Genomic DNA, 14,019 nt, shown 5'->3' with positions numbered 1-14,019 from the left:
GGTATATAAGGCATAAGCCCCTCTCTCAAATCACCTGGTCTTGGGGGATATGGGACCTTGAACTTGCCCCAGGAGCTGACTGGCAGCCTGTGGGAATCTCACTAGCAGGGTGATCAGCGCTGGCGGTTGTTTGTCCCCACAAGCATGTTGACCTTCTGCACCGTCTTTTGCAGAAGCCATTCTGCTAGGGCAGGGGTCGGCAACCCGCGGCTCCGGAGCCGCATGCGGCTCTTTTACACCTTTGCCGCGGCTCCGCAGATCCTCAGGGACCCTACGCAGAAAAGCAGAAGCGCCAGAAAGAGTAGGGGTAATGGAGCTGGGCAGCCGAGCCGGGCAAAGCAAGGCAGCGGCGGCAGCGGAGCGCGAGAGGCGGCGGCTGCTGGGATGGAGGCGGCGGCGGCGGCGGCCAGAGAAGGGCTGCTGCTGCTTCTACCGCCGGAGGGAAGTTCTGCCAGGCGGCTTCATGGCTCATAGCTTCCCCCGGGGTAGGGCGGGCGGTGGTGGCGAGGGGGACACCTCGTCTGGAGGACGGTGAGGAAGCAGCCGAGCCGCTCACGGCGGCACCTCTTCCCTCATGGTGCAGGGAGCGAGGAAGAAGAGGAGGAGGAGGGCGGTGGCAGGAAGGCGCGCCAGGGCGCGCTCCCTTTCGCCGTCTCGCAGTCCGCCCGCCCTCAGGCCCCGCGCGCCGGGTGACGTCGAGAGCCGCCCACCCAGGCCACGCTCTCCCCAGCCCTGCGCGCGAGGCACCTGAGGCGAGGGAAAGAGCGCGCTCGAGGGAACTGGCGGGGCGGGGGTTTGTGGGGGGTGGCGGTGGTGCTTCGGGATCCTTTTCCGTGCCTTGCTTCTCAGTGGCCGCCGAGTTGAGGGAGAGCACCTGAGGGGAACCACAAAATGGGCCCGCCCTCCCTGTCTGGAAGGGGTGAATTATGAGAAATGATGAGAAAGTTGCACCAGCAGAAGGAATGGATATGTGCTGTTAGTAAAAAGAGAGGGAGTTGAACTGCAGGGAGGGACAGACACTTTTCTATGTATTAATTTGTATAATGCCCTCTATGCACATGGTGCTTTGCAAAAAATGGATATGAGAGGTACCATACCCCTCTTTGCTATCTGAAATAGACTCAGGGAAAAGAGAGAGAATGGGGGAAGGGGAAGAATGTGTGGTTATTTACATTTGGCTTGTTTTGCGGCTCCCAGTTTTTTTTCCCCTTCGGAAATGGGTCCAAGTGGCTCTTTTTGTCTTAAAGGTTGCAGGCCCCTGTGCTAGGGAAACTAGGATGCAGCTGAGGGACTTTGGCTTAGGGCAGCATTGACTTCCTCCCTGTGTTTCAGATGCCGTCTCAGGGGACAGCCACCAGGCCCCTTGAGGCAGACGAGGCTTCGCCAGACAACTCCCAGAGACAAAGCTACGTGGACTGAAATGAGACGGGGACAGGCTTTAATTTTTAAATGTTTATTGGGTAAAACTCCTGCAGGAAAGGGAGGCATTGGGAGGAGGTCTTCCAGAGGATTTTAGCGGGTTCTTCAGGGTGAGGGAATGTCCTAACTGGAGATCAGACACCCAGAACACCTCCCTCTGTGCACTGTTTCTGTCAACTTGGCACTTGAATGGGATGGACATCCTGTTTTCCTGAGACTCTGAAGAGCCTTCCTTGTGTGGCGGAACGTTCTCCCCCTCTCCTCTCCCCAGATCTGTTCTGGGGTTCCCCCCTGACCTTCCCCAGCAGATCTGGGTGGGCAGGAAGGGGAGGAAGGGGACAAAGTCTCCTTGTGCTTAGGGCAGTCTTAAGCATATGCGATGCCGGGATGCAAAGATCTGCCCAGCGTCCGTCCCCCCGTCCCCCACTGGTTGCCCAGAGTTGTTGACTTTTTTTTAGGTCCACTCAGGAAACCCAAACAGAAGAGCCTGCCGCTGTGCTCCAACAGGCGGCCTCTTCTTCCCTGGACTCCAACTCTCGGACCCCGGACTCTCGGCCAGGCGCCTATGATTAAGACGGCCCCGATTGTGCTAGTCCTTGCTTCCTCCTGACAGACTGGAAATGGCAGAAGCTGGACTCACTGAGGCAAGTGGACATCTCGCTTAAGGGCAGGCTGAGGTGTTCCCTTGAGCAGGGCGAATGTAATGACGTGCTAAGGATCAGAGTGCACCTGAGCATGTGCAGAGCGCATATGCCCCATCACTGAGCAACTTCCCAGCCCTGTTTAATTTGTCTCAACCATTTCTATACAGCTTGACTGCCATTGTCTCTAAGCAGTGCGCAAAGTATTCCATACAATGAAAAAGAGTGGAAAATATAAAATAAGCCTGCTAGGATGATGATGATGATGTCTTCAGTAGGCTCAACAGGGAGAAGGGTCTGTCTGACCGCAACCTGGAAGGGAGTTCCATAAAATTGGGCCCACAATGGAGTGCTTTATATCCCACCTTTATGCCAAGGAGCTCCAGGTTCTCCCCTTCCTCTTATAACCCCAGAACAACCACCCTGTGAGGTGGGCTAGGCAGAGCCCGTGACTGGCTCAAGGTCACCAGTGAGCTTCATGCCCGAGTGGGGATTTGAACCCTGGCCTCCCGGGTCCTGGTCCCACACTCTAACCACTACACTACACTGTCTGTCAGCAGCTGCATAGGGATGGGACTGGGGGCTGTGATTTTGCAAGGCTTGGCATTGCAATATCAGGAGTGGGAGCGTGTGTGGGGTCTTGGGCGTCCATCTTTAAATGGCGTTCTCTGGGACAGCAGAACCTGAGTGGGGGATATTTGGCTCAACTCTACCAGACACAGATGTTGTTGAGCAAGATGTCCCTGCAAAAAAAGAGAATGTTTTAAAGCTATTTTTTAAGGAAATTTGCCCAAAAAACCACAACACTGTTGATTTGAGCTGCCATATGTCGAGATTTTTCCAGACATTTTAACCGATTTTTGAAAATTCTGCCCAGACACTATTTTCAACAGACATGAAATTCTGCCCGCATGCTATTTTCAACGTGATGCTCCAGCTGGTGACCCTTAGATTAAGAGTCCAGCACTATCCAGAGGACACCCCATTTGATGCCCCCGATATACAGTACAGAATCCAGCTTGTAAATAAGGAACGTCAACGCATCAACCCTAAACACATTTATAACAGGGCAGAAGCCCCACTCAAGGCAATGGGGTTTGTTTCTGACAAAGTGTAAAGAAGGTGAGGCTCTATTTGCAGAGGATATTTGAAGCTGACGCCTTGTTCAATTTCTTTTACATTTTCTTCCCGTCTGAGGTCTCCAGAGCGAGCAGCTATCCTGCTTGACGTGGGTGAAGCAGTTCATTTTTAGTCCTTTATTAATCCAATAATGTATGCATTTTCACAGCTCTATAAGGTCTTGTGGGGAGAGGAAGGTTTCCTAGAATTACAGAGTTGAGGGTCCTCTGGTCCCACCCCCTGCAGTGCAGGAAACGTTTGGCCAATTTGGGGTTCAAACTCACAACCCTCATGCTCTGCCAAATCAGACATCTCAAACGGAAAACAAGATTGAAGGTGAGAAAATTTATTAGGACTCCTAAAAGTATGTCTGTCTCTCTAAGAAGTAAGCTGCAGAGGGATTTCTGGGAAAAGGAAAGAAAATGCAAAGCAAGAGCAACCCATTTTTGTTTTGTTATTTCTGCTGATTTTGAGTGGAATGAATCCTCTCAAAGGGCCCTTGGGAAACTGCCCAACGTGCTCTTGGCGGGTAAATGGTTTTTATGTCAGTCACTCTGGTCTGGAGAGAAACTCCCAACTGGGCCTGAGAGGCAGATTTAGTCTCCTCAGGAGATCCTGAGGTGGGTTTTATATCCCCCCAGATCAAAGACAGGGAGGAGGGTCTCTCCAGAGAACGAGGCTCCTGAGAACGTGTAGAGTTCGGCTCCTGACTCAGCGTCAGAAAAAGACAAACGTCCCCCTTCATAGTCCAGAGTCACCCGGATCCTCCTGGGCTCCTCCCTCAGGGACAGAAGAGAGAGATCAGGGGATGTCCACGCAAAGTAGTGGTGTCCCAACTTCCCCACAGCCCAGATCCCTCTCTCAGGGCTTAAGGAGAAGCTGCCCTTTCTCTCCACAGACTTCATGGCAACCCCCAGAGCCCAATATTCCCCACTTCTTGCAGTGACTTCCCAGAAATGTCTGCCTGCTGTGAATCCCTCACGTCCCAACACACAAGGCATGTGACTGAATCTCTCAGGATTATCAGGCAGGGCTTGAGGTTTGTCTCCCCATCTCACGCTTTTCCCATCCTTGGACAGGATGAGTTCAGGATAGGCTGTGTCTGGATCCAGAGTGACATTTGCTGTTGGGGAGAAGATGAGGGAAAGAGAAGATTAGGCAGAGTCAGCCGAGAGACAGAAACGGACATCCTGATAATGATAATAATAATAATAATAATAACCCCGAAAAACCCAGATTCCATTTCAGATGAATGGGATTTCTTTGGATCACATGCAAGAGTGAGACTTCTCGCAGACTTTCAACAGAATAAATATCTTCCTTGTTTGATTTTAAATCAGTTCCCTTCACTTTCTTATATCCGATGTGTATTGTTCCTGCCCTCCTCTCAACCCAGGCATTTTCTAAGAGGAAAAACCACCCAGGAAACCTTTTACTCATCTCTTCTGTGTTATCTAAGGGGAAAGAAAGAAGAATTGGAGGCGGCAGGAGAGGAGAGAAGCTGCTTTCCTCTGACAATCTCTGTGGGAATTGGCCTTTGGGGACCTCTGGGTTGGGCTGGAGGAGAAGGATCCCCCATTATAATCATCATCATCATCATCATCATATTTGCCTACTGCCCTTCATCCATAGGTCAGGGTGGTTCACAGCATAAAACTACAACATAAAAACACATATAGGCCTCCCCTCGCGGGGAGTCACGTTCTGGGCCCTCGTGCCCACAAGTGAAAATCATGTTAAGTGGAGAGCCAGTTTATTCCTTGCCTTCCTCCCTGCCATCTTGGAAGTTTAGGCCTTGCCACCAGGAAGAGGAGGCAGGTGGCAGGGCAATTTTACAAAGCACTGCTTATTCCATGCTTCTCTTTTGGATTTAATATAAACCATAATACGAGTTCCCTGAGGGAAGGGGGAATAACTCAAAAGTTAGGGGCTAAGACAGTCGTGATAGGCAAGTGTAGGGTTATTTTGAAGAGCACAAAAGAGGACACATTTGCCAACTTCTCCTTTTAACCATGGATCACTGACAACTCTCATTTGAAATACTCTGTGTAGGCTTTCGAAGCTGTGATGTATTGCTAGTAGCAATCTTCTTAATTTTCAACAACAAAATAACAATAATACATATTGCTCCCTTGCTTGCCACATGACAGTATTTGGGCTCATGTTTACATCTTTGTGCACAGAACAATTTATTAAACTGTTAAACATGCACATATGGACTCTCCTTAAGGGCAGGGGGATGTTAACTCTTGCCCTCCCGGACTCCTTTGTCAAGATCTTGTAGCTGAGCCAGCGTCCTTGTAGTTCAGCCACAAGAGAAGGGTTTTATGCAGGATGTCGCTAGCTGCAGATGCTGCTCTGTTGGGATTCTCTGCTGCAGATTAGTTTAGCCAGGTGCCTTAGATCTGAGTCTAATGCTCTGTGCTTTTCCCCACAATCAAACAGTATATAAATTTTATGAAATAAAGCAAAATCTATAAAATTGAGGGGGAAACCAGGATAATAGTCTGTCTGGAAAAATAAATTCTGTGACCTGCGTGAAACACTTGAGAATATAGAAAGCATGACAAAAGACAGCACAGTTAGTTCTGAAAATGAAATCCTTAAAGTGTGGAATTATTTGCCAAATAATTTTAAATCAATGAAAGTACTTGGGATTGCTTTCCTTACTTTGTTTGGATCATCTTATGCTTGTGAGCAGCTGTTTTCAGCTTTGAATTACATAAAATCTGACACCAGAAACAGACTAACAGATGACTTGAGTGCTGCATGTGTTGCTCTCAAACTTACAAAATAGGAGCCAAGGTTAGACAAATTATCAACATGCATACAACAGCGAAAATCACATTAATTGTTCAAAAGCATGCCAAATACAAACTTTTACCTTTCAATAAACTGTTCTTTGTATCACTGAAAGCTCTGTTATTGTGTTTTTCTTTTAAGATCAAAGCTGTTAATGTATGAGTTGTTTTAGCGATAAATAAGTGGGTTTTGGGTTTGGGCACTCGGTCCCTAAAAGGTTTGCCACCACTGGTCTATAGGCAGAAATGGAACTCAGACTAGTGTGCAGGTTCTTCGCAGGGCCAAGCTCTGCTCCCAGGCCAAGCCTACACCCTCCCTCCCAGTTCATTCATGGGACAGACAAGGAACCCAAACACCACAAGAGGACTGTTTCCCAGAGTGACGCCATTGAAGGGGGTCCCAAAGTCTGCAGAGCAGACGGTTCAACACCCATGAAATATCAGTCCCCATCCCTCCTGTGAAATTGTTCCTCTCCTGGAAATTTACCTTTCTGAATCTGTTCACTGAATAGCAGAGCATCTGAGGAAGCAAAAATATATAAAGTATAAGGGCAACACTTTTCCACCAGAAATAAATCTCTGTACAAAAGTAACACTTCGTAATGTAGCATCCTTAAATTCTAGTATTATTATTAAATAGTAGAAAAATAATTAAAAACAAGAAAATCATAGGAAGAATCTATGAAAATAACTAAAGCTTTAAAACACAGCAATCATAAAACAAGCTTACAAATAGCAGAATAAAAACATTCAGCATGAATCCTGCTGGTCTCTGAACTTTGTCCCTGAATTGGGCTCTACATTGGAGGACTGGAGGAGAGGCAGAGCAATAGGAATCCCGTAAAAGGAGGCAGAGGGGAGATGGAGGCAGCCTTAACATCTTCCCAAGTAAAGTGGTGGGGGAAACTACTAAAAACAACATTGTGAAACGTAAGGAGAAGCAAAGTTTGATGAGGAAGGATTGGCAGAGCTCTCAGGCAAAAGGAAGCCCTTCCTCACAAACCTTCTACAAATCTTTAAGGTTGTTCACAAGCATAATTGTTCCCTTTGGGGCTCATGTGCTCTTGCTTCCTCTCTCAATGGGGGAACTCTCAGGAGATCTTGAAGGCTGAAGCCCTAGATATGGCAGCTGCAGGGGGACGTCTGAGGAGGAGGCGGCTCAGGCCTTGGCTCCACGGCTGAGAAAGAAGCCTGAGCAGGAGGCAGAGGGGGTACGGGGGGCTTCTTAATGCCCTTTGACCCCATTCAGAGCAGGAGAACCTCCAAAAGGACAACCCCAGATTGTGCAGACAGGGAACCACAAGGAAAAGGAGGTTTCGTATAACTGTAAACAGAAGCACACAGGAGGAAAAAATCCTGACTTTGCTCTACACTCTGGTTCAGGCTTTCTTTCCCAGCGTCACAATATACATGGGCCATTCTGGGGGACAGGAAATGAAGGCTGGAGCAACAAGAAGGAAGGTATCCTGGGGTTACTCAATTCCATGCACTAAGAGCCTGGCATGTTCAGTTCTGAAGAAGTAACAGAATTCCCAGTGTGAAATCCTGGCAGCCAGTTTTCAGTACCTTTCCATTGTTTCATTGTATCCTCCACAAGGTGATTTAGATCACAGGATTCCAAGATCTTGTTCCTCAGCTCTGGAGGGAAAGGCAGTGGCTTCTCTGGACTCTCTCTTTTCTCATACCTGGTGAAAAGGAAAACAATGAATGGCCCCATTGTGGCCCCTTCTCCCTAATTATTGCAGGAGATTTCAATAACATGAACAAAGTGGAAGTTTATTTCCCACCAGGTTTATTTCTACCACAGATGAGACCTCAGTCCAAAACCCCTGAAGACGGCTGTCAGTGGCTTCGTAAGGATGCTAGACAGCACAAGGGACAGGATGTAACCCCAAGCCACACCACCGGAGGACTCCCATGGCATCAAACTATGCTGCTCCATAACAACTTTCTGGGGAGGTGCCAGGACTTAAGAACCAAACCCCTGAGGTGGAATGCCTGCAATCCCTCCCTCCCTGAGCTTCTCCAGAGGATGTGAGTGATGTCCAAAGCTGCCAAGTGGTCAAGGAGAACAATCTCCACCCTCCCTTCACCCCCTCTCTCACCCAGGAAGGGCACAACCCCATGCTCAATTGGACTCTCCCTCCAGAGGCACAAACAACCTGACTTTCACCCCCCACTCCGGACCACCTTCAGCCTCTCACGCTGGAAACGCTCCCAAGAAAAATAACCCACCCATTCTAGACCAACAGACCTTCCCTCCCTTAGTGCCTCAAAGGAGCTGAGTTACCAGAGTTGAGGGGCTTCTAGTTGGACATTGAAATATATCCTAAGCTCTTCCCAAGCATCTTTGGCACTTTCTCTTCTAGATGTTTGAAATTACCAAAAAGTCCATGAACAGAAAGTGCAAGAGAAAGAAAAGAGCCCCCATCCCTTTGTGAAGTGATGTGGGGAGGGAGGGAGGAGGCAATTGACCTTGAACCTTGGAGGGAGAATTGGGGGGCTACAAGTTCAGAAGAGGGGGCTCTACTTTTACCTGAGAGATGCTGCAAGGAGTGAGTCCTCCAGTCTCCCCCTCGCAGCCCCTGGAGGGCCATGTCTGAGGTTCTTGCATCTCAGCTTCAAAGAGTGATGCTAATGGAAATGAGCCAGATCCACTTACCTCTGCAAGGTCCTTCTCACATCCTAGAGGGGAAAAGAGAAGGGAATTCACTGCACACCACAGGCCACACTAGGAAGACCCCCTCAGACCCTGGCCCTCAGATGTCGTCAGTCTGCCTGGCACATGCCAAGGTTTTGGGGAGGGATGGCGGAATCAGCCAGTTTTCATTTCTTACAGCTTTTGTTTTTCCAATCTGAAATTATGATTTTTTCCAGTATCAAGTTCTTCACATTTCCACATCAGTTTGCAATTATTCTTTTTAATCCTTATGAACATCCAGCAGCAGTTAAGGGAATCACACATTTATGGATTCAGTGGAAGATTGCACTCCATGTCTTGTTTTAGATTATAATTTATTAACTTTAATCCAGTTTGCATTGTGCAATTCAGACGTAAGTAAGCCTACAGGATAATCCTACCAGGGCACTGTCTTCAATAGAAGTCCCCAAATTTCAAATGCTATTTTCCACCTGGAAATTTAAAAAGCACCTGCAGCATAAAATGCCTCCCAAGGGGTAATAAAATAGGTCAGTGTTTCTTTGGGCTCACCCACACGTCTGCTTTTCCTGTGCCTAGAGAACACGGGTCCAAGTGGTTTTGTCTTTGCCCTGCCTCTTGCCCTCAGGAAAAACCTGCTCCTTGGTGCAATATCAAAGCAAACGTCAATGCAGAGAAAACCTGGCTGAGGTTTGCTCTAATTCAGCAGTAAACAGTGGGTTTTCCTGGAGGAAAGGGGTGGGACAAGCAGCAGTCTGGATGAGTCCCTCTGTCCTGCTCTTTGGTCACTGTGACTGAGCACCATTTTGGGCCGATCTGTATCCATGGGGAAGGGGATCAACCCAGAAGTTGTGGAGGAAACGGGAAGAGAAGCTTGGTCAAGAGACTGGCTCATGTCGGAAGGAGGCCTGAACGCATCCCAGACAAAGCCCCCCACAGCTGAGAGGCATTTGGGGACAAAGCATCAGCAAAGAGCAGAAGATCAGCTCCCGTTCCATCAAGAACACAGACGAATCTCTAGCCTGCATTCAGGTGAGTTAAGCATCCCAGGTCCCTTGGGTCTTCCTGTCCATAACAAACCTGACTAGAGGCTCCATCAACTCAGCCCCTGCACTCCTTGCATACATGAAAGGGGAACATGAAGGATTGGAGGCAGCCTTTTCTTGGATCCTCTGGTTGTTCCTGCCACCATCTTACCTGCAGGAGTTCACTCGCTGGCTGCTGACTCTTCTCCTCCATCTCCTGGATGATCCTCTCAAGAGAGGAGAGTTTCCTGGAGAGTCTGGCCTGCTGCTCATCCCTTCTCCCTGCAATCTCCTTCTCCACCTCTTCCACATGAGTCAGCAGACGTTTTTCTTGTTCTTCCAGGAACTGGCGCAGTTCTCTGAACTTCTCCACAGTCTTCAGCCTCTCTGTTTCTGTTAATTTCTGCAAGAAAAGAGGAGGTCAGAGTGTGGAAGGAGCTCAGCCTTCAAAACATCAGGAGGAGAATTGTGAGAATTCCACAGGGAGGACACTTCTGATTTTTCATAGACATGAAACCTCCAGTTACTAAAGAAGTAAACCTTTATTTTGAGGGGAGGCCCTCTCCATTGCTGTTTCTGTTGACTTCTATTTTGCAGAGGGCTACAGCCTAAAGCAAGGAGAATTTTCCTAGCTATTTTGACTCAGCCAGGTAATGTTCACAAAAATGTATTTATGAGGGTAAAGTACGTATCAAAACATTTATACAAGAAGGTAGCCACCTTAGCATTTTATTCATTTTCATAATAATAATAATAATAATAATAATAATAATAATAATAATAAGCAAACAAACAAACTGATATGGAAAAGGAGAATGGGGGGAAGTTGAAATGGGCAGATTTCCCGATCCTTCAACAGTCCTGACTCAATTCTTCAAGTGCTTGTTCCCTCCCTAGTAATAAGAGAGACACTTACAAGGAGGTCTTTGCTTTCCTTGTCCAGGGCTGCTTGATAGGCCAGAATTTCCCCTCTCTCTTTCCTCAGAATCTTCAGGCGGCGACAGATCTCTCCCTGAAAAGAAAAAGGAAAAACTCATGTTTGATAGAGACGCACAGAGAGATCAATATTACACTGGCTTCTTGGGCTCGGTGGCCTTGCTATAACAGCGAAGTAGTTTACTAGAGGAAATAAAAGCACAACCTTTTTGGGTCCATGGCTCCCTGGACCAACTATCTTCTTTCTGCGGTGTCCCTGTGGGGCTCAGGATCCCAGTTGGGTCCCCCCCTTGCTTGCAGCCCCTCACCCTTTCTCTAACACCCTCCCTTGTGGAGGGCTCTCTCAGCCTCCTCTCCCCTCTCCTCAGGAGTCCTCCTCTGGGTCTCTGAGCTGCCCCAAAAGAGAGGTGCCTCCTCACGCTGCCCCACAGGGACTTGTCTGTCCCTTCCCAAGAGCAAGGGCCCCTCGCCAGTTTCCTTCCTTCCTCCGAGGCCGCCTCAGCTCCTGGCAGCCCACACCCCCTGGCCAGCCCCAGAGGCACCATTCGCCAGCGGAGCTTATAGCCAGGGCTGCTGCAACAAACAGCTGCGCAAGCCTTTGGGAGGCAGCTATGGCATCCGAGGAGGGAGGGAAGGAAAGAGGGACAGAGGCCAGTGTTGCCCCCCTGAGCATCATTCAGGGCACTCCATGTGCCACAGCACACGGGTTGAGAAGCACAGCAGAACTGGGACGGGAATGTTTTCTAGTCTGGAGAAGAGCAAAGGCAGCCATGTTTGCTCCTTTGAACTTCTCTGAGGAACGTTCTAGCCTGACTCCCCATCTTGAGGTCCCAGAGAGAAGTCGGAAGAGGAGGAGGAGGAAGGCAGTGTCCAGAATGAGAATTTTATTTTTTATATACAGTATAATAGCACAGGTCAAATTCTGAGTTGTCATGGCAAAGTCATCTTTCCTCCTAGTCTTTGCAGATGCTACTCTGGAATCACTGAGTCCTTTGCCATTTGGGATGGGAGGAGATCCTCAGCCCCCCCCCCTGAAACCTCATTGCACAGGCCCCACAGCACCCCCAGAATAAGCCTGCTCCCCACCAGTAGGAGCTTCCACCCCCCACTCCTAAATCTGCTTCCAACAGTTACTTGGGGGGAGGATCCTGCACCATCTGGTCAATTCCTGGCCACCACCGCCCCCCCAGCTGATCCCTTGCTGCTCTCTGCTTTGCAGGGCATTGAGGAGGGATCCTGCTAGCCAAAAGAGACTTGTAATTAGTTGTGTACACGCAATTTACATTTGCAGTGTTCTTCATATGTACAAAGCAACCTGCTGGGGGATGTGGATGAGGTTAACCCTTTCTCTCCCTACCATGGTACCAGTTCAAATCTTTCAAGCTGCTGTGAGTATTTCAAGGGAAGATCTCTTTGTCCCCGTGGCAGAGAGAAAGACTTCAACTCCCTCCTCCCAGGAGTCCTCAGGCTTCCTCTTGGCTGCTTTTTACATAATAAACAGTTAGAGGTGGTTTTTCTTCTGGTGGCAGAGACAGAACCACGAGACCGGTGTAAGACACTCAAACAAAGGTTTTATTACAGCTATACAAAAACACAACGCATGTGGGAGTTCTCTCTCTGCAGGCAAATTCAAACTGCAACTTCTCCTTTTGTGCTCATCACCTCCTTTTATACCTCTTCAGCCTAGAAAACCACAGCCAGAACTCGCAGAAAAAGTTCTTAAAGTTACAATCATCTTTTCTGTTTCTTTGCAGAATGACTCCTAAAATAAACAGCCACCAATTCATGTCATGCCTGCTTTAGAGAATTAAGAAGAAAACCTCCCAAGAAGAATCCACAGCTATTTCTCCCCCTCCAGATCCAGGGATCTCCTACCTTGTATTCCTCAAAAGCCTTTTCCAGAGGAATCACCTTGTGATTTTCATGTTCCTTTGATCTGTCACACACCAGGCAGATGGGGGTTTCGTGGACTTTGCAGAAGAGCTTCAGGGGCTCCTGGTGATCCTCGCAGACTCCTCCTTTCCCTCCCTCCTCCTTTCCCTCTTGAAGGCTGAGATTCTTCGCTATTTCCACCAAATTAGCCAGTTGCCGGTTGGGGATGAGGCTCCTTCTCTGGACTCTTTCTCTGCACTGTGGGCAGGAAGCCTCTGCCTCCGATTCCCCCCAGCACTGGATCAAGCAGGATCGGCAGAAATTGTGCCCACACTCTGGGATGGTCACTGGATCCTTAAAATATTCCAGGCAGATGGAGCAAGTGGCTTCATCGTGGAGACGCTGGATGTGACCCCCTGCAGCAGCCATGGCTCCCTCAGGCAAAAGTCCCGAGTTAAGTTTCGTTTTCTCTGTTTTCAGGCACTGGGAGTTTCCCTTCCTGGAAATGACTCAGAAACTCAGTAACCACGTGATCTTTTTCTTTTCTTTTTTTAATGTCCCCAGGTCTTTGCATTTGCTGAATGTTTTCTCAAGTAGCAGCGAATGCTCCTTGATTGCTTCCCATGCTTTCGATTACACACAAACACAGACGTACCTAGTAAGTTGTGGTATTCCTAACATTTTAATTCGCAGGCTTCCTTGGCCTTTTTGAATTGGAGAACATCTGCTGCCGCCCTAAATGGATGGGAGTTCTGATTTAGCAAGCGGGACTTGATTCCGTGAAGAAAACTCCTTAATTGCACATTTATTTAAAACCATAACAAGTGGACCCTTGTAGTGAAAAGCCATTTATCCAGCCTGTTGGAGCAATAATGTCTCCAGAAACAGGAACAATATTGCAGAGAAGAGGGGCAGCCACTCTCAAGGACCTGCTCAGAGTCACTGTGTGAAAGGGCTTGTGAGATCTTGGGGGTGTGCAGAAGAGACACACACTCAGACTGCAGGGATCTCGTGGTGTATAAGGCATAAGCCCCTCTCTCAAATCACCTGGTTTTGGGGGATATGGGACCTTGAACTTGCCCCAGGAGCTGACTAGCAGCCTGTGGGAATCTCGCTAGCAGGGTGATCAGTACTGGCAGACGTTTGTCCCCACAAGCATGTTGACTTTCTGCGCCGTCTTTTGCACAAGCCATTCCACTAGGGAAACTAGGCTGCAGCTGAGGGACTTTGGCTTAGGGCAGCATTGACTTCCTCCCTGTGTTTCAGATGCCGTCTCAGGGGACAGCCACCAGGCCCCTTGAGACAGATGAGGCTTCACCAGACATCTCCCAGAGACAAAGCTACATGGATTGAAATGAGACGGGGACAGGCTTTAATTTTTAAATGTTTATTGGGTAAAACTCCTGCAGGAAAGGGAGGCATTGGAAGGTCTTCCAGAGGATTTTGGCAGATTCTCCAGGGTGAGGGAATGTCCTAACTGCATATCAGACACCCAGAACACCTCCCTCTGTGCACTGTTTCTGTCAACTTGGCACTTGAATGGGATG

The 14,019-nt window shown here is 48.6% G+C and overlaps 1 pseudogene across 1 annotated transcript; it reads right to left on the bottom strand.

Moving 5' to 3' along the window:
• Nucleotides 1-3,509: 3,509 nt before the first annotated feature.
• Nucleotides 3,510-13,840, bottom strand: LOC308581219 (zinc finger protein RFP-like; annotated as a pseudogene). Its single transcript, XR_014013472.1, has 7 exons — nucleotides 12,476-13,840; nucleotides 10,581-10,676; nucleotides 9,837-10,067; nucleotides 8,643-8,665; nucleotides 7,547-7,665; nucleotides 6,468-6,500; nucleotides 3,510-4,302 (listed from the first exon to the last, which is right to left on the bottom strand). The product of XR_014013472.1 is annotated as a zinc finger protein RFP-like (transcript).
• Between the last annotated feature and the right edge of the window lie 179 nt (nucleotides 13,841-14,019).

Source organism: Podarcis bocagei (assembly GCF_964188305.1).
Source record: "Podarcis bocagei genome assembly, chromosome: 2".
NCBI classification, from domain to species: Eukaryota; Metazoa; Chordata; class Lepidosauria; order Squamata; family Lacertidae; genus Podarcis; species Podarcis bocagei.
The sequence above is the reverse complement of the archived record's forward strand: the minus strand, read 5'-3'. Positions and strand labels throughout refer to the sequence as shown.